Source organism: Zea mays, chromosome 8, assembly GCF_902167145.1.
Source record: "Zea mays cultivar B73 chromosome 8, Zm-B73-REFERENCE-NAM-5.0, whole genome shotgun sequence".
Classification (NCBI taxonomy): Eukaryota; Viridiplantae; Streptophyta; class Magnoliopsida; order Poales; family Poaceae; genus Zea; species Zea mays.
This window is the reverse complement of record NC_050103.1, coordinates 129,794,126-129,815,177: the sequence shown is the minus strand read 5'-3', so window position 1 is coordinate 129,815,177 and position 21,052 is coordinate 129,794,126.

The window sequence follows — 21,052 nt, the reverse complement described above, 5'->3', positions numbered from 1 at the left end:
GCTACTGAATCATCACTTCTTCTAAAGACAGTAACACCTATATCTATAAATAACAGTTGTAGCCCATTTTGCATAATTGAGATACAGAAAGCAAGTTATAATCTAAAGAGTCTACAAGAAAAACATTGGAAATAGAATGGTCAGGTGATATAGCAATTTTACCAAGTCCTTTGACCAAACCTTGATTTCCATCCCCGAATGTGATAGCTCGTTGGGGATCTTCGTTTTTCTCGTAGGAGGAGAACATTTTTTCTCCCCTGTCATGTGGTTCGTGCATCCGCTATCAATTATCCAACTTGATCCCCGGATGCATAAACCTGCAAAACAATTTAGGCCTTGTTCTTAGGTAACTAAACAGTCTTGGGTCCTTTCACGTTAGAAACAAGCACCTTGGGTACCCAAACACAAGTCTTTGACCCCTTGTGTTTGCCCCTAACATATTTGACAACTATTTTGCCTGATTTGTTAGTGAGCACATAAGAAGCATCAAAAGTTTTGAATGAAATGTTAGGCTCATTTGATGCAGTAGGAGTTTTCTTTTCAGGCAATTTAACATGGTTTGATTGCCTAGAGCTAGAAGCCTCATTCTTATACATAAAAGCATGGTGAGAAACAGAATGAGATTCCTAGCATGAATTCTCCTAATTTTGTGCTCAGGATAATTAGCAGGATATAAAATATAGCCCTCATTATCATGAACCATGGGAGCTTTGCCCTTGACAAAATTAGACAATCTTTTAGGGGCATTAAGTATCACATTGCTTTCCTGTTGGAAACCAATGCCATCCTTGATGTCAGGGCGTCTCCCATTATAGAGCATGCTTCTAGCAAATTTAAATTTTTCATTTTTAATTTCATGCTCATTAATTTTAGTAGTGAGTTGAGCTATACGATCATTTTGTTGTTTAATAAGAGCAAGGTGATCATTTATAGCATCAACATTAACATCTCTACATCTAGTACAAATAGTAACATGATCAATAGTAGATGTAGAGGGTTTGCAAACATTTAATTCATCTATCTTAGCATGTAATATGGCATTCTCATTTCTAAGACAGGAAATATAATCATTGCAAACATTTAACTCTCTAGCCTTGGAAATTAAACTAGCATTTTCGGTCCTAAGGCTACAAAATTGATTCATTCAATTTATCAATCTTAGCAATTAAACTAGCATTTTCATTTCTAAGACTTGTAATTGAATCATGGCAGATGCTAAGCTCCTTAGTCAAGTTTTCATTTTTTTCTACTTCCTGAGCATAGGCATTTTTATTTTAACATGCTTTTTGTTTTCTTTAATAAGGAATTCCTCTTGGCTATCCAGGAGTTCATCCTTCTCATGAATGGCTCCTATCAATTCATTTAATTTTTCCTTTTGTTGCATGTTAAGGTTGGCAAAAAGAGTAAGCAAGTCATCTTCATCTTCACTAGAACTACCCTCATCACTAGATGTAGTATACTTGGGGCGGTTCTAGTTTGTACCTTCTTTTTTTGTCGTCCTTTGCCATGAAGCACTTGTGGCCGATATTGGGGAAGAGGAGGCCCTTGTTGACGGCGATGTTGGCGGCATCCTCGTCGGAGGAGGAGTCGGTGGAGCTCTTATCGGAGTCCCATTCTCGACATACATGGGCATCGCCGCCCTTCTTCTTGTAGTATCTCTTCTTCTCCTTTTTCTTCCCCCTCTTGTCGTTGCCCCTGTCACTATCACTAGACATAGGACATTTAGCAATGAAATGACCGGGCTTACCACATTTGTAGCACACCCTTTTGGAGCGGGGTTTGTAGTCCTTCCCCCTTGTTTGCTTGAGGATTTGGCGGAAGCTCTTTATGATGAGCGCCATCTCCTCATTGTCGAGCTTGGAGGCATCGATCGGAAGCCTACTTGATGTAGACTCTTCTTTCTTTTCTTCCGTCGCTTTGAATGTGACGGGTTACACCTCGGGTGTTGAGGTGGCGCCTTGCCCCAAATTGACAATATGTTTGGAGTCTTTGATCATATGTTCAAAGCTCACAAACTTGCCAATTACTTCCTCGGGAGACATCTGTTTATATCTAGGGTCTCCACGGATTAGTTGCACTTGAGTGGGATTACGAAAAACAAGTGATCTAAGAATAACCTTGACCATTTCATGGTCATCCCACTTGGTGCTCCCAAGGTTGCGCACTTGGTTGACCAAGGTCTTGAGATGGTTGTACATCGCTTGTGGCTCCTCTCCTTGGTTGAGGACGAATCGATCGAGCTCCCCCTCGATCGTCTCCCGCTTGGTGATCTTGGTCACCTCATCTCCTTCGTACGTGGTCTTTAGGACGTCCCAAATATCATTGGCACTTTTTAACCCTTGCATCTTATTATATTCCTGTCGACACAAGGAGGCAAGGAGTATAGTAGTTGCTTGGGAGTTAAAGTGTCGTATTTGGGCGACCTTGTCCGGGTCGTAGTATTCGTCCCCCACATTAGGTACCTGCGCTCCAAACTCAACAATGTCCCAAATACTTGCATGGAGTGAGGTTAGGTGATGCCTCATTTTATCACTCCACATACAATAATCCTCACCATCAAAATATGGTGGTTTGCCTAATGGAACGGAGAGTAGAGGAGTGCGCTTAGAAATACGGGGATAACAAAGTGGCATCTTACTATACTTCTTGCGCTCATGGCGCTTAGAAGTGACGGACGCCGCGTCGGAGCCGGATGTGGAGGGCGACGAAGAGTCGGTCTCGTAGTAGACCACTTTCTTCATCTTCTTCTTCTTGTTGCCACTCTGATGCGACTTGACGCGGGGAGGGGATACCTCCTTGCCTTTGGTGCCGGACTCCCTTGATGGAGCCTTCCCGTGGCTTGTGACCTTCTCGCCGGTTTCCATCTCCCTCTTGGTGGATCCTCCCGACATCACTTCGAGTTGTTAGACTCTAATGAAGCACCGAGCTCTGATACCAATTGAAAGCCGCCTAGAGGGGGTGGATAGGCGGAATCTGAAAATTATAAACTTAAGCACACACTACAAGTTGGGGTTAGCGTTAGAATTAAAATCGAGTCCGAAAGAGAGGTGAAACAAATCAACCAAGAAATAAAGCGAATGAACACGGTGATTTGTTTTACCGAGGTTCGGTTCTAAAGAACCTAGTCCCCGTTGAGGTGGTCACAAAGGTCGGGTCTCTTTCAACCCTTTCCCTCTCTCAAACGGTCACCTAGACCGAGTGAGCTTTCTCCTTAACCAAACGGGTCACTTAGACCCTGCAAGGACCACCACACACTTAGTGTCTCTTGCTTTGATTATAAGTCACTTGGGAACAAGAATGAGGAAGGAAGAAAGCGATCCAAGCAACAAGAGCACAAAGAACACGAACAAACACTCTCTCAAGTCACTAGGTGGTTGGAATGAATTATGGCACTTGGAGAGGCTTTGATCTTTTGATTTGTGTCTAGGAGTGAATGCACTAGCTCTTGTATTGAATGAGAAACTCAGAAAACTTGGATGCTTGGAGTGGTGGTGGTTGGGGGGTATTTATAACCCTCAACCACCAAAGGACTGTTGGGGCATGCTGTTGTCGATGGGCGCACCGGACAGTTCGGTGCGCCACCGGACACTATCCGGTGCGCCAGCCACGTCACCCAGCCGTTAGGGTTCTGGAGCTTTTGACCGTTGGAGGCTTTGTCCTCTAGTGGCACCAGACAGTCCGATGCCACACCGGACAGGTACTGTTCACTGTTCGATGCGCCTCTGACCTCTGTTATGACTTCTGCCGCGCACTGTAGCGCTGTTAGGGGCACTGTTGCATTCGACCATTGCGCTGGTAGCCGTTACTCCGCTGGTGCACCGGACAGTACGATGACACACCGGATAGTCCGGTGATTTTTAGCGGAGTGCGCCTGGAGAAACCCGAGAGTGGCCAGTTGATTCTTGTACGGTCCTGGTGCACCGGACACTGTCTGGTGGCACATTGGACAGTCTGGTGCGCTAGACCAGGGCACACTCGGTTTCTTGCTCTTTTGTATTTGAACCCTTTCTTCAATTTTTTATTGGTTTGTGTTGAACCTTTTATGCACCTGTAGATCATATACTCTAGAGCAAACTAGTTAGTCCAATATTTGTGTTGGGCATTCAACCACCAAAATTAATACTGGGAAAAGGTTAACCCTATTTCCCTTTCATTTACCCACAAGCCATGTATCCCTTCTAGGCTAGGTTGTACGGACCCGTAAACACTACCGAGGTGAATGGCTTGGGATCCATTATGAGGCTTTCACAAAATATCCTTAGTACAAAGCCACCCGCTAAGGTTTCCACGTCAGTATTGGTGACCCTCTAGGCGAGGTAACTTAGCCAAGTCTACCACCCCATGTTAACATGAGCTGCCACCAAACCACTGTCGCCCCCTCTTTCCCATATTTCAGATTGGCTAAGCACTAAGTGTATAAAGCTATTTACCAAAGCTAGATCCATGATAGCACTCGTGGTTGCACTGTTTTCGTGGGTGGTCACTCCATGTTCCATTTAATATAACATGATCTTGTTTAACCATCAGGTTATCATCATAATACAAATTTTGTTTCTGGAACAATGGTATCATTAAAGAGTGACATCATAATTATCAAGTTGAGCAGTAGCACAATTATTAAGCATAGTATTTACCCCATGGTAAACAAGGAATAGGGTTGATATTTCTAAGTAATCCTATTTAGGCAAATCTCATCAAATTTATGCAAATATCCAAAAGTAAACATTATTATATGCATTTTTTTGTACAAACATAAATGCAAAGGGAGAATCCACTTGCCTTGCTTAAAGGTGTCATACGGATCGTCTTCAAACGTATTTTTCTCTTCTACCACGAAATCAGCTTCTAATATAGATTCGCATATCATACATACAAAAAGAAAACATACACCATTACATGCATAAACATACACCATTACATGAATATATACCATTACATGAATAAGTATATACCGAACAAACCATACTTATAAAAAGAAAAGGTCTAGAATAGAACTAGTTTCGCAACCATAGTATACATCTATTCCTATTGACGACCATCTCGTTTGCTACGACACAAACTACTAATTTTATTTCAAGTATTTACTAGTGAAATCTATATGGTAATTCGACTATGGTAGTACTTTATATAACATATCTTAGATATAGTGATCTATCCAACTATATGGAAATAAATTACCAAAAACATGGGTCTTATTTTAGTTTTATCTTTTCATTATAAAATGAAATGATATCATGTTAACCAGAGATCAAATAGTTTTATTATTAAATTAAATCACTAACTTTAACTATACTATTTAGATTATAGTGGACATGGTACAATTATATTGTTTCCATGTCAATAAAATCTCTACTACTAGTTTGTATAGGGAGAGAGGAGGAGAGAAGGTGTCGGGGAGGGAGGAATGGCGATCGGCGGCTATCAAGTGTCGTCAATGGCGGTGGCCATTACCATGGCCATTACCGGCCTGGAGAAGATGGGAGTGGCGGAGGAGAGGAAGAGGGAGGGGATGGCCATTTTAGGGAGGCGAGCGGCCGGGGAAGGGAAGGGGCACCAGCGTCCGCGTTGGCCGGTTGTCGAGCGATCGCGGAAGCCGAGGCGGTGGTGGCTTCCGGCGCGGCGGCAGCGTGCCCGCACGGCTGTGAGGCCTCGGGTGGGCCCCACATGCTAATCAGAGAGGGGGAGGGAGTCAAGGGGTGCAGCGCCTGGGCCTTGAGATGGGTCGGTCGGCCGACGGTTAGGGTTAGGGTTTTTTATTTTTATCTTTTAAACATATAAATATATATATAATAAATTCACTAATAATGTGTACCAAAAGAATACTACATTTTTATCTATAGATCTATATTTAATATTTAAATTAATTGGGTTTCGCAATAATGAAACATTATAATTGCAATTCTTAACAATCATTTAACATAAAAATCACCCTTCAAAATGATTAAATGAAAACAAGCACTGAATTCAATTTTTTGATTTACTCTACTAAATTTACCAAAAAATTAATTGATGGATTTGAGGTGTTACAAAACCTACCCCTAAAAAGAATCTCGTCCTCGAGATTAAGGAACTTTTGAAAATAGTTGGGGAAATTCTGTCCTGAGTTCATCCTCTCTTTCCCAAGTTGCATCATCTTCTAAATGATGACTCCACTGAACTTTGCACATATTGATAACCTTACTCCGAGTGATTCTGTGAGATGTTTTCAAAATTCTAATCAGATACTCAGAATAAGTCAAGTCCTCATTAACGTTTAGTTCGCCCATGGGTAACTGTTCTTCTGGTACTCTTAAGCATTTCTTGAGTTGTGACACATGAAATATGTCATGCACGTCCGATAAACTATCGGGTAGTTCCAACTGATATGCTACTTCTCCTTTCCTTTCCAAAATTTTGAATGGAAACTTTAAATCGGCGAGATAATTTGCCTTTAACTTTAAATCTTCTCATTCCTTTCATTTTGGAAACTTTAAGATACACGAAGTCTCCAACTTCAAATGTTAATTCTCTTCTTCTATTGTCAGCATAGCTCTTCTACCTTGACTGTGTTGTTATAAAATTCCTCTAATAATCTGCACTTGCTTTTCTACTTCTTGCAGAATTTCTGGACCAAACACTTGACTTTCTCCAGTTTGATTCCAATATAGTGGTGTTCTGCATTTCCTTCCATAGAGTGCTTCAAACGGTTCCATCTTTAGACTTGCTTGGTAACTATTGTTATAAGAGAACTCTTTATCCCAACTTTTACCATATTTTAAATCACAAGCTCTTAACATATCCTCTAAAACTTGATTCGTTCTTTCCGTTTGTCCATCTGTATGTGGATGGTATGTTGAGCTAAAATTTAGCTTAGTATCAATAGATTCATGTAACCTTTTCCAAAAGTATGAGGTAAATTGGATTCTCGATCTGATACAATTTTCTTCAATACTCCATGCAGACAAACAATCCTTGACATGTACAGTTCTGCTAACTGGGCTCCTGAGTAAGTTGTCTTCACATGTGCAACCTCAGTCAATATGTCTACAATAACCCATATGGAATCATAACCATCATGGGTACAGGGTAATCCGACTATAAAGTCCATACCAATTTCTTCCCATTTCCATTCTGATACTTTAAGAGGTTGTAGCAAGTCTGCTGGTCTTTGATGTTCTGCCTTAACTCGTTGACATACGTCACATAATGCAACATAAGTAGCAGCATCTCTTTTCAAACCATACCACTAATATTTTTCCCTTAGATCTTGGTACATCTTAGTACTTCCAGGGCGTATAGAATAAGCCGAATCATGAGCTTCTCTCAAAATAAGTTGGCGTAGATGTTCAATTTATGGTAAACATATCCTCTATTTAAACCAAACTCTGCCTCGTTCATCTTCTGTGAAGTCAGAGGCTTTTCCCAAATTAATTTGTGCTTTAATTTCCTTAATTTTCTCATCGGATTCCTGTCATTTACGAATTCCATGTTCCAAAATAGATTCCATTTCCATAACTATTGCTTCCATAATATTAACCATACCAAGGTTAAGTTGGTCAATTTTCCAACATAATTCTTGAGGCATCAAATAGGTAGTAACTGTGGCGGAACCGCCTGAATTATTCCAGCTTAAGTGCCCAAGTCGCACCCTTAAGGGCAGCAACACACTTAAACATGAATAACTTGTCAGTCCCTCGGATCTAGTCCGATAAAGCCACTTACCAGGATCGAATACCACTAGCTCACTCGAAGGTGAGGCACAGAGAAATACAATAAAGCATAATACCAAAAATTTAATAAGTATCAATAGTGATTACATTATCGGAGTTTCAGAAATAATAACCATAAATTTTAATGCAGCGGAAATAACTAACGGAGAAGAACCGAGTAACATGGCGAAGCCTAGCCACACTACTCCTCCTGGTCCTCTCCTGCGGAAGCAATAACCCACTTGACCGTCTATCCCGGTGGCAGGGATGGAGGCCAAGTCACACCATCAACCAAAATCAAGGAGTACCTGCAAAAATTGTGCCACAAGCAAGGCTGAGTATACTAATACTCAGCTAGACTTACCCGGTGTGAGGAGTCTACTCCTCTACCTCTAGACATGCAGCTGTTTGGCTGAGGGGTTTGGTTTGCCAAAAGCATTAGCTGAGTCTAAAATCAAGTTTTAGCTTTTCAAGTTTTAGTATGATCCTTTTAAACTAGATGAGTACCTAGCTACTCATACATGATATCAAACATTTTTAAGCAATCAACCTTTTTGCCAGTCACCTCATTTCCACTTATTACTCAATGTAGCAGCATGGATCAAGCAGTCTCATTAGCTGCGAGAAGCAGACGATTCGAATCGAGTTTTTAGACCTTGCAAGGTAAACCTAAACACACGACGTGGCGAGGCACTCCGTCCCCACACACATCAACCGTCCCCATCGATTCCCTGGCAACAGATCAGGGCTCACCGCCTTGGCGTACAATGCCTCACTGACCCCGACTGCCGTCGTGCAGTGACCGCACTTGTACCCACCATAACCGGAATGGGAGACCACGTCTCAGGTCGCGTGAGGGGATATGTCTGCGGGCAGGTTCACTCAGGTACTAGGCTTGCCGATTTACCATATTTCTCGGCATGTATTCAGTACGTTCAAACGCTTGACTCACGGTACCACACCTTAATCCTTATTCCAATTTCCGTCTCGTAGACAACGCATCCCCATGGACCGTTGTCCACAGACCACCATCATTACGATATCAAAATGGATACAACCAATTCCTGACCTCGCGCGAGTGCTAGAAAAATCACTCGACTTCTACCGAGATTCCTAATTAGCAAAGCAGCTACTCGACCTAGCATACTAGTATCCATCTCAAAAGGAATCCTGAGTTAATGCAACTAGGGTTTCAGGCAACTCCTACACTTAAGTGCACAATACAAGCCTACAAACATTAAGTGCAGTAAAATAGCATATATAACGGTTATGCATAAAACCGGGGCTAGCCTTTATTTTAACACTTAGATAGTGTTTGCTGGGGAGGTACTCGCTTGGCGAGCATCTACTGGGTAAGTCCACCATTCTTCAGGTCGTCCACCAACTGCATCTTGTGGTTGGCACCACATCAATGGCTCGATCATCATCTCTCGGTCCTAAATGAGATGCAATATGCATATGTATGAATATAATGAAATAGCACAAGACACTTTAAGTACACGCTAGCGAATTAAACACTAAGTAGCGAGACATCACAAGCAACCACACCCACTAGCGTTAGCTAACTACATATCGTCGAGCGCACAACATTACACCACTAAAAAGACGACAAACATTTTGGATATTTACGCAACACAATACTACATCACAATTAACTAGAGAAAGAAACGTATAAAAACATGACACATATATTATCTCAAGCTTAGCCATGGCAATTCTATGTGAATTTAGTGCCAACCAATCATTCTTTAGCCAAAAGGGTGAACTAACAATTAAATGAGTGCTTGCAGATTTTTGGGACATCAGCACAACAGTTACTTGTTTTAATCATAACTCTTCAAATATTAATCCAAACATAGCAAACTAGGACTTTCTGAAAAGCTTAAAATGTTCTCTACAACTTTGGTATTGTCATCACAGCATGATTAAACACTTAGCAAGGTCAAAAGGTGTTAACACAACAGCGCTTGTCCAGATTTGGACAGATTCAGACTTGCAACTTCAAAAATTCACAACTGAAGATTCAGACATCCAAACAAAGTGATCTTAGACTTTCTGGAAAGCTAATTAAATGTTCTACAAATTATTTATAAACATTCCTGGCTGGTTTAGCATGTATCAAGGGTAAAATATACTATGAAGGCTGTGCTGTCCAAAACTGGACAGATTCAGTCTTCACACTTCAAACACATGTAACTTAATCTTCAGACCACCAAAAAGAGTGATCTAAGACTTTTTGGAAAGCTCAGCAAACAGTACAGTCTCTGAAATCTGTACAGAAATTGGACAGATTCAGTTACTGAATTTGTAAAAAGCATAACTCCTAAACTGTCAGTCCTATGGCTGTCAAATTTTAACACAAGTAAGATAATAAAGTTATCTACCACTTTTCTATAGCACATATCTACAGAAAACACAATTTAGTTCATCAAACATACAGCACAACTAAAACAGTGCGTGCAGCCCAAAACAGAAATTAATAAATTTTAGCTCCTATACAATTCAAGAATTGCCATGTTCTAGAGACTTAAATCATTCTAACACTTTGACAATTGTTAGAGTTAAAATAACTAAGTGAGAACTAACATGTAGACTTACTAATTTTTATACAAGTTATTTTGCGCACTAAAAGTACCATACTCAATTAACAATGCATTATCTATAACAATCAATATCAAAGCGCTTTTCACCAATAGTTTGCATTTTAATTTAGACATCACCTAAGCACTACTACTTTTCATTCGCAACCATAACCATACACATTTAGACCACAACAAGCAATTCATCGCGACTACAAACTTAACCAAAGCCATCTAACAAGTCGGCTAGCCAGAGAAACAATATAGGCCGCTATACATCACACGCGTCGGCTAGTCTATTATTATCGAAATCTGAGACACAACATGTATATGACAATCACTTAACGAAATCGACTCCTACTTAACATGAGTTGGTTAATCGCAGTATTGGACTTAGCGAACCATTTTAGACATCACAACTCAAAAACATGGGTTGGATCAGATTAATCAGCTTTTCCTAATCATTGCTCAACTTAAAGTTGTTACTACACATGTCACTTAAAATGGCACATTTTTGGGATCTAACATAGAGGCAATTACACATGGCGTAAAACTCCATAAGACTACATTTGCTACTGAAGGATCTGAAGCACTTATGTGCATATCTTAACGGATTGTTCTTCAATTTTAACAAGGACCGACTTATGAACGCTACTCGCCTCCAATAATTATTGGGCTGCGATAACGCTCGTATAAGACCTCTAATCGATCAACAAGACATTTATTTATCCAAAGGGGCATGGAATGTGATAATTGACAAAGCAAAGCATCACATTGCCATACAACAAAAATCATGAGAACACCGATAGATACTATCCACTAATCGTTTAAAAAATTAAACTTACTTCTTGCTTGCCACTACATCACTCCTTAATCACACAACCATCATGAGCATCCTTCACACGATCATATAATAGCGATCTAAGCGTCGTGTCACAATACATACATCTTTCCTCGTTGCGAGTATAACCACATCGCGGCATATACCCGCACACCTCAAACAAACATCTCATGCCACCACTACTATATCACACCACGGCACTCACACACCTACGTGCACTAATTAAATCCTCGCATCACTCGTAATTCAACTACTCACTAACAATAAATCACGCACGGCCACTACCACATCGATCGGTTAATTTATTTGGACACCGCCTAGCGTACCACTAGTATCCCGCATTTTGGCTCGACTTATAAACATAGAGGAAGTGATACAACGACCAAACATCTATGTCGAGCACAATTATTTATGACCACATTTATCGACTAGACAAGTGAAACACTAACCGATTATTCGCACCTCTCGTCCTTAAAACACGAATCACATGCGACATAATTTATATTTTCAACCCACGCTATCCTACGCCACGATGAATACATAAGATATATTTAACATAGACTAACTCATTAGCCGACTATGGAAATTACTAAGTATGTTTTACGCTCTATTTAATTTACCACAACTAACACACTACTTTATGACGAAGTGCTTTAGCAAACAATTAATACATTCGCGACCAATCCCGACGATGTACAAAAGAACTATCGCAGCCACATATACACTTATTGACATTTCAATCGCAAACACATCTACGCGTACCACTTTCTCCTCCATGAGTTTTAATTCGCATACAACATATTCACATACATGTATTTATATATATATAGGACAATGACTAATGTGCAAGTAAGTCAGTCACATGGATTCAACCTGAACGAGTCGGGATTTAGCCGCATGGACTGTCCACAAGGCTTGGCGTTTCGTCGAATGGGCAGGGCGCGAAGCACGACGTCGACCGTTAGCTGTGAAAACACACACGTTTGTTGGCGATAGACCATCGAACATTACAAACGCTAAAAAAATAGCGAGGACAGCGGGGGGTTTCTCACCACGAGTTTCGACGGCGCGATTGGGGGCTGCACAAAACAGCGAGCACACGGCGGGCGTCGACGGCGTGCTGCTCACTGCTCCACACAAAGCAGCGAGCCGCGCGGAGGCGTTGGGGCTGCTGCTCACGACGAGAAAAACTGGGCGCAGGAAACAGCAGGGGGAAACGCCGGAGCAATGGAGAGCGCGCTCAAGAGGCCGACGGCGCTCTGCGCGATGGTCCCTGGCTGGGGCGAGCAGGGCATCCGAGGGAGGGAAGGGTGCTGTCCACGGCTGGGAGAACCTTGCGCGCACTGCCCCAATGCCGATCTGGAACAGAGAAGGAAGAAAGGAGGGCGCCATGGATGGATGAAGCTAGAAATCAAGGCGCCATGGGGCTCTGTACGTCCTGCTGCAAGGGCGCTGGCGAGAGGAAGCTGCAGGGGGTGGCGGTCGCTGTGCAGAGGAGGCCAGCCATGGGCAACGGCGAGCTCCCTGCTCGAGCTAGGGGCCGATCCGGCCAGGGGAGAGCAGGGGCGAGAGAAGCTCGCCTGCGCCCTGGACAGCAGAGGGAGCGGCCAGTGGACTTGAGGAAGAAATAGGGGAGGAGGAAGAGGGAGCCGGCTGGGAGAAATGGCGCCGTGGAGGGAGCTCGGCCATGGAAGCTTCTGCTGGCGGCCAAGAGAGCACAGCGAGATGGGGAAAAAGAGAGCAGCGGCGTCGCGCCATGGGCAGGAAAGCTGCTCGCCATGGGAGCCCACAACCATGGCGTGGAGGAGCTTCCTGGTAGCTGTTGCCGCCGTGAGGGAGGAGACAGGAGAGAGTGCGTGCGTGGGAGAGGAGGAAGAAGAGAGTGGCGGCTGGAAAAAGTGGAGGGGTGGGAATGCAAAATGACCAAGGGCAAGGGAGAGGGATCCGTATTTATAGAGAAACCCTAGGGTTAGGGTTTCAAATGGGCCCAATTGGGCTGGGTTGGGCTGGCCCAAACACGAAATCGGGCTACGCTAAACATTTTCTGGAATAAATGTTCCCGCGGAATTTGTCTGTACACAGAACAGAGCGAAATAGATTTCGGCGAACGGACGATTGAGCAATTAATTCGGCCGAGAGTTTGACTTGAATTCGCTCGGAAATAATTCCCTACGTGTGATTCGAAAATAAATCGTCCTGAGATTTGATCGGCTTTGGATTTTTAGTCGGAGAAGGCGAACCGTGATATTTTAAAATTGCTGTCGATACGGGGTTTTGAATTCGGTTCGAACATGAGATATTTAGCCGAGTCGGATAAGAATTAATTAGAGGGTGACATCCTGAGTATCTCGTTGGAGAATACGGACCCAGATAAAATGGTCGAACATAGATCGAAGTTTCGTGGAATTAGATTCGGGCTCAGATCAGATAACAGTCGTCGAGAGTTTGATTTTAAAGAGCTTCAGATGAGATTTATAATTCGAGAATGATCTTCGAGTCTGCATTAGTTCCGAGAATTAAAAGTTTTAACACGCTCCAAAATTGGTTGTTTCTCGCGATCGATTAATCTCTGAATTCGGTGAACTTCCAAGAGAAAGCCTGATAAACAGAGATAGGCACGATCGAGAAATAGAAATTTTTACTGAGCATCTGAGATTAGGATTAATCTCCCGACATAATGCGAAATTGACACCTGGGGTGTCACAGCCTTCCCCCCTTAAACAGAATCTCGTCCCGAGATTCGAATGAGGATCTTTAAGGGCGGAGAAGCATGTAACTCCCAGGCCAGAGATAGATGCAAATTCATGAGATGGGATCTGACAAGATACTAAAGATAGATTTGGATAGAATATCGCAGCATGGTGAGACAAAATGTAGCGATCACTATGAGAGAACGTTCACAAAAGATAGCATATCAGTATAGTCTCATAATGGATCACGACTATTGACCGCGATACCAGCGCGTGCCGAGCAGCTCAACCATGTGTGCACCATAGTAGGCTCTCGGTCTCGTCGCGGCACCATCGGTCGTTAGTCATAATACCATTACCAAAGACAACCAATGAGAAAATCACATAGCACAGATAGATGGAGCCCGTGAGAGTATGGCTCAGAAAATAAGAATGTGACCGAAGTTGAAGCCAGAGACTGCCGCCAAAAGAGCATCACATGAGAATTTTCTTTAACTCAGAGAACTATTTTATGATTATCACGGGGATTATCAGTCAGAGATTGATGCGATATCTGATATGAGGAGGAACCAACCATGAGATCGAGATTGATAAGCTTTTAGAGACATGAGAGATCCAAAGATAACAACAACATCCATTACTCCACATGGATATGCCGTTTAGAGATAAGTTGATAAAACAAGCGTCATGACCCTCTGAGAAGGGGGTATGAGAATGACCAAAAATGAGAGATTTTAAGCAAATCAGCATCCGATACTTGAGAACGGGATATAGCAGATATCCAGATAATAGGGCAGAATAATTAAAGGATCCAGAGATTCGGATGAGACAGCTAGCATGATTCACCAGGAAAAGGATTACCGGATCCAGGTGAAAGGAGAGGTAGGCAACAAGATCAGCTGGATGATCAACAGGAATGCTATGAAGTTTTAGGGGCAAGGATTTATGGAAAGAAACATGGACTGCATATGGTTTGCGCAACTAGTCACCAAATTTTTTTTGACACAACAAGTGCACAAGGAGACTTGGGTTGGCATAGCGGTCAAGTTATGGGGGTTTACAAGTTGTGCAGGTGTAACTTCAAGGGTAAAACACTCAAGGGTCAGAAAATACCAACACGAGCATGTGATTTGATTTTTTAAGGGTTTCACTTGCTAACCACTGGGTTGTTTGGATGGGGGTCTTTTTATGAACAGAACAAGCAAAATGGACTGAACAACTATCATACCTTCTAGAAAGCAAGGCAAGAGAAACACATATCACGACCTAGTCAAGACTTACCAATCCGACACAAGGTAAAGCATTTCTTATAGTTCCTAACATAACAACACATCACATTATTCACAAGTTCTTATTATTGGAATAAAGGAGAGAGAAGCATGTTGGTGCACAAGAGACAATTATAATGCGACAATCACGATGCATGCTCATTCTAGTCGTCTTCTCAGACCTAACTAATTTTTCGGGTGCTTTCTATAGCATCCCTACTAATAGTAGTAGTAATAGCCTTTATGGCCTATATAAATATAGCCACCTAGCTACCCATCTATTTCCCAAGGCTTCACGTCCTAGGTCTATCCTTATCGTCCTGACTTCTATCCAACTTGGTTTTTCTAAGCAAGTCTTACTTTTGAAAAGGTTGGTAATCATGACTTACTGACTTCTCTGTACTGGTATTCGCTCCGATACCAGCTGTGGCGGAACCGCCTGAATTATTCCAGCTTAAGTGCCCAAGTCGCACCCTTAAGGGCAGCAACACACTTAAACATGAATAACTCGTCAGTCCCTCGGATCTAGTCTGATAAAGCCACTTACCAGGATCGAATACCACTAGCTCACTCGAAGGTGAGGCACAGAGAAATACAATAAAGCATAATACCAAAAATTTAATAAGTATCAATAGTGATTACATTATCGGAGTTTCAGAAATAATAACCATAAATTTTAATGCAGCGGAAATAACTTACGGAGAAGAACCGAGTAACATGGCGAAGCCTAGCCACACTACTCCTCCTGGTCCTCTCCTGCGGAAGCAATGACCCACTTGACCGTCTATCCCGGTGGCAGGGATGGAGGTCAAGTCACACCATCAACCAAAATCAAGGAGTACTTGCAAAAATTGTGCCACAAGCAAGGCTGAGTATACTAATACTCAGCTAGACTTACCCGGTGTGAGGAGTCTACTCCTCTACCTCTAGACATGCAGCTGTTTGGCTGAGGGGTTTGGTTTGCCAAAAGCATTAGCTGAGTCTAAAATCAAGTTTTAGCTTTTCAAGTTTTAGTATGATCCTTTTAAACTAGATGAGTACCTAGCTACTCATACATGATATCAAACATTTTTAAGCAATCAACCTTTTTGCCAGTCACCTCATTTCCACTTATTACTCAATGTAGCAGCATGGATCAAGCAGTCTCATTAGCTGCGAGAAGCAGACGATTTGAATCGAGTTTTTAAACCTTGCAAGGTAAACCTAAACACACGACGTGGCGAGGCACTCCGTCCCCACACACATCAACCGTCCCCATCGATTCCCTGGCAACAGATCAGGGCTCACCGCCTTGGCGTACAATGCCTCACTGACCCCGACTGCCGTCGTGCAGTGACCGCACTTGTACCCACCATAACCGGAATGGGAGACCACGTCTCAGGTCGCGTGAGGGGATATGTCTGCGGGCAGGTTCACTCAGGTACTAGGCTTGCCGATTTACCATATTTCTCGGCATGTGTTCAGTACGTTCAAACGCTTGACTCACGGTACCACACCTTAATCCTTATTCCAATTTCCGTCTCGTAGACAACGCATCCCCATGGACCGTTGTCCACAGACCACCATCATTACGATATCAAAATGGATACAACCAATTCCTGACCTCGCGCGAGTGCTAGAAAAATCACTCGACTTCTACCGAGATCCCTAATTAGCAAAGCAGCTACTCGACCTAGCATACTAGTATCCATCTCAAAAGGAATCCTGAGTTAATGCAACTAGGGTTTCACGCAACTCCTACACTTAAGTGCACAATACAAGCCTACAAACATTAAGTGCAGTAAAATAGCATATATAACGGTTATGCATAAATCCGGGGCTTGCCTTTATTTTAACACTTAGATAGTGTTTGTTGGGGAGGTACTCGCTTGGCGAGCATCTACTGGGTAAGTCCACCATTCTTCAGGTCGTCCACCAACTGCATCTTGTGGTTGGCACCACATCAATGGCTCGATCATCATCTCTCGGTCCTAAATGAGATGCAATATGCATATGTATGAATATAATGAAATAGCACAAGACACTTTAAGTACACGCTAGCGAATTAAACACTAAGTAGCGAGACATCACAAGCAACCACACCCACTAGCGTTAGCTAACTACATATCGTCGAGCGCACAACATTACACCACTAAAAAGACGACAAACATTTTGGATATTTACGCAACACAATACTACATCACAATTAACTAGAGAAAGAAACAATTAACTAGAGAAAGAAACGTATAAAAACATGACACATATATTATCTCAAGCTTAGCCATGGCAATTCTATGTGAATTTAGTGCCAACCAATCATTCTTTAGCCAAAAGGGTGAACTAACAATTAAATGAGTGCTTGCAGATTTTTGGGACATCAGTACAACAGTTACTTGTTTTAATCATAACTCTTCAAATATTAATCCAAACATAGCAAACTAGGACTTTATGGAAAGCTTAAAATGTTCTCTACAACTTTGGTATTGTCATCACAGCATGATTAAACACTTAGCAAGGTCAAAAGGTGTTAACACAACAGCGCTTGTCCAGATTTGGACAGATTCAGACTTGCAACTTCAAAAATTCACAACTGAAGATTCAGACATCCAAACAAAGTGATCTTAGACTTTCTGGAAAGCTAATTAAATGTTCTACAAATTATTTATAAACATTCCTGGCTGGTTTAGCATGTATCAAGGGTAAAATATACTATGAAGGCTGTGCTGTCCAAAACTGGACAGATTCAGTCTTCACACTTCAAACACATGTAACTTAATCTTCAGACTACCAAAAAGAGTGATCTAAGACTTTTTGGAAAGCTCAGCAAAAGTACTACACAACTTTTATAATCACCAAGAAGTGATTCCAGGTTTAACTAAATCAAATATTACAGTTTTTGAAATCTGTTCTGACGGTGGACAGAACACAACAACCAGTCTGTAAAATTCATAACTCTTAAACCGTCAGGCCTATAGTTATGAAATTTTAACATAAGCAAGATAAGAAAAGCATCTACAACTTTCTTATAATCTACAAGGACTGATTCAAACATTAACTTAAGCAAACAGTACAGTCTCTGAAATCTGTACAGAAATTGGACAGATTCAGTTACTGAATTTGTAGAAAGCATAACTCCTAAACTGTCAGTCCTATGGCTGTCAAATTTTAACACAAGTAAGATAATAAAGTTATCTACCACTTTTCTATAGCACATATCTACAGAAAACACAATTTAGTTCATCAAACATACAGCACAACTAAAACAGTGCGTGCAGCCCAAAACAGAAATTAATAAATTTTAGCTCCTATACAATTCAAGAATTGCCATGTTCTAGAGACTTAAATCATTCTAACACTTTGACAATTGTTAGAGTTAAAATAACTAAGTGAGAACTAACATGTAGACTTACTAATTTTTATACAAGTTATTTTGCGCACTAAAAGTACCATACTCAATTAACAATGCATTATCTATAACAATCAATATCAAAGCGCTTTTCACCAATAGTTTGCATTTTAATTTAGACATCACCTAAGCACTACTACTTTTCATTCGCAACCATAACCATACACATTTAGACCACAACAAGCAATTCATCGCGACTACAAACTTAACCAAAGCCATCTAACAAGTCGGCTAGCCAGAGAAACAATATAGGCCGCTATACATCACACGCGTCGGCTAGTCTATTATTATCGAAATCTGAGACACGACATGTATATGACAATCACTTAACGAAATCGACTCCAACTTAACATGAGTTGGTTAATCGCAGTATTGGACTTAGCGAACCATTTTAGACATCACAACTCAAAAACATGGGTTGGAGCAGATTAATCAGCTTTTCCTAATCATTGCTCAACTTAAAGTTGTTACTACACATGTCACTTAAAATGGCACATTTTTGGGATCTAACATAGAGGCAATTACACATGGCGTAAAACTCTATAAGACTACATTTGCTACTAAAGGATCTGAAGCACTTATGTGCATATCTTAACGGATTGTTCTTCAATTTTAACAAGGACCGACTTATGAACGCTACTCGCCTCCAATAATTATTGGGCTGCGATAACGCTCGTATAAGACCTCTAATCGATCAACAAGACATTTATTTATCCAAAGGGGCATGGAATGTGATAATTGACAAAGCAAAGCATCACATTGCCATACAACAAAAATCATGAGAACACCGATAGATACTATCCACTAATCGTTTAAAAAATTAAACTTACTTCTCGCTTGCCACTACATCACTCCTTAATCACACAACCATCATGAGCATCCTTCACACGATCATATAATAGCGATCTAAGCGTCGTGTCACAATACATACATCTTTCCTCGTTGCGAGTATAACCACATCGCGGCATATACCCGCACACCTCAAACAAACATCTCACGCCACCACTACTATATCACACCACGGCACTCACACACCTACGTGCACTAATTAAATCCTCGCATCACTCGTAATTCAACTACTCACTAACAATAAATCACGCACGGCCACTACCACATCGATCGGTTAATTTATTTGGACACCGCCTAGCGTACCACTAGTATCCCGCATTTTGGCTCGACTTATAAACATAGAGGAAGTGATACAACGACCAAACATCTATGTCGAGCACAATTATTTATGACCACATTTATCGACTAGACAAGTGAAACACTAACCGATTATTCGCACCTCTCGTCCTTAAAACACGAATCACATGCCACATAATTTATATTTCAACCCACGCTATCCTACGCCACGATGAATACATAAGATATATTTAACATAGACTAACTCATTAGCCGACTATGGAAATTACTAAGTATGTTTTACGCTCTATTTAATTTACCACAACTAACACACTACTTTATGACGAAGTGCTTTAGCAAACAATTAATACATCCGCGACCAATCCCGACGATGTACAAAAGAACTATCGCAGCCACATATACACTTATTGACATTTCAATCGCAAACACATCTACGCGTACCACTTTCTCCTCCATGAGTTTTAATTCGCATACAACATATTCACATACATGTATATATATATATATATAGGACAATGACTAATGTGCAAGTAAGTCAGTCACATGGATTCAACCTGAACGAGTCGGGATTTAGCCGCATGGACTGTCCACAAGGCTTGGCGTTTCGTCGAATGGGCAGGGCGCGAAGCGCGACGTCGACCGTTAGCTGTGAAAACACACACGTTTGTTGGCGACAGACCATCGAACATTACAAACGCTAAAAAAATAGCGAGGACAGCGGGGGGGTTTCTCACCACGAGTTTCGACGACGCGATTGGGGGCTGCGCAAAACAGCGAGCACACGGCGGGCGTCGACGGCGTGCTGCTCACTGCTCCACACAAAGCAGCGAGCCGCGCGGAGGCGTTGGGGCTGCTGCTCACGACGAGAAAAACTGGGCGCAGGAAACAGCAGGGGGAAACGCCGGAGCAATGGAGAGCGCGCTCAAGAGGCCGACGGCGCTCTGCGCGATGGTCCCTGGCTGGGGCGAGCAGGGCATCCGAGGGAGGGAAGGGTGCTGTCCACGGCTGGGAGAACCTTGCGCGCACTGCCCCAATGCCGATCTGGAATAGAGAAGGAAGAAAGGAGGGCGCCATGGATGGATGAAGCTAGAAATCAAGGCGCCATGGGGCTCTATACGTCCTGCTGCAAGGGCGCTGGCGAGAGGAAGCTGCAGGGGGTGGCGGTCGCTGTGCAGAGGAGGCCAGCCATGGGCAACGGCGAGCTCCCTGCTCGAGCTAGGGGCCGATCCGGCCAGGGGAGAGCAGGGGCGAGAGAAGCTCGCCTGCGCCCTGGACAGCAGAGGGAGCGGCCAGTGGACTTGAGGAAGAAATAGGGGAGGAGGAAGAGGGAGCCGGCTGGGAGAAATGGCGCCGTGGAGGGAGCTCGGCCATGGAAGCTTCTGCTGGCGGCCAAGAGAGCACAGCGAGATGGGGAAAAAGAGAGCAGCGGCGTCGCGCCATGGGCAGGAAAGCTGC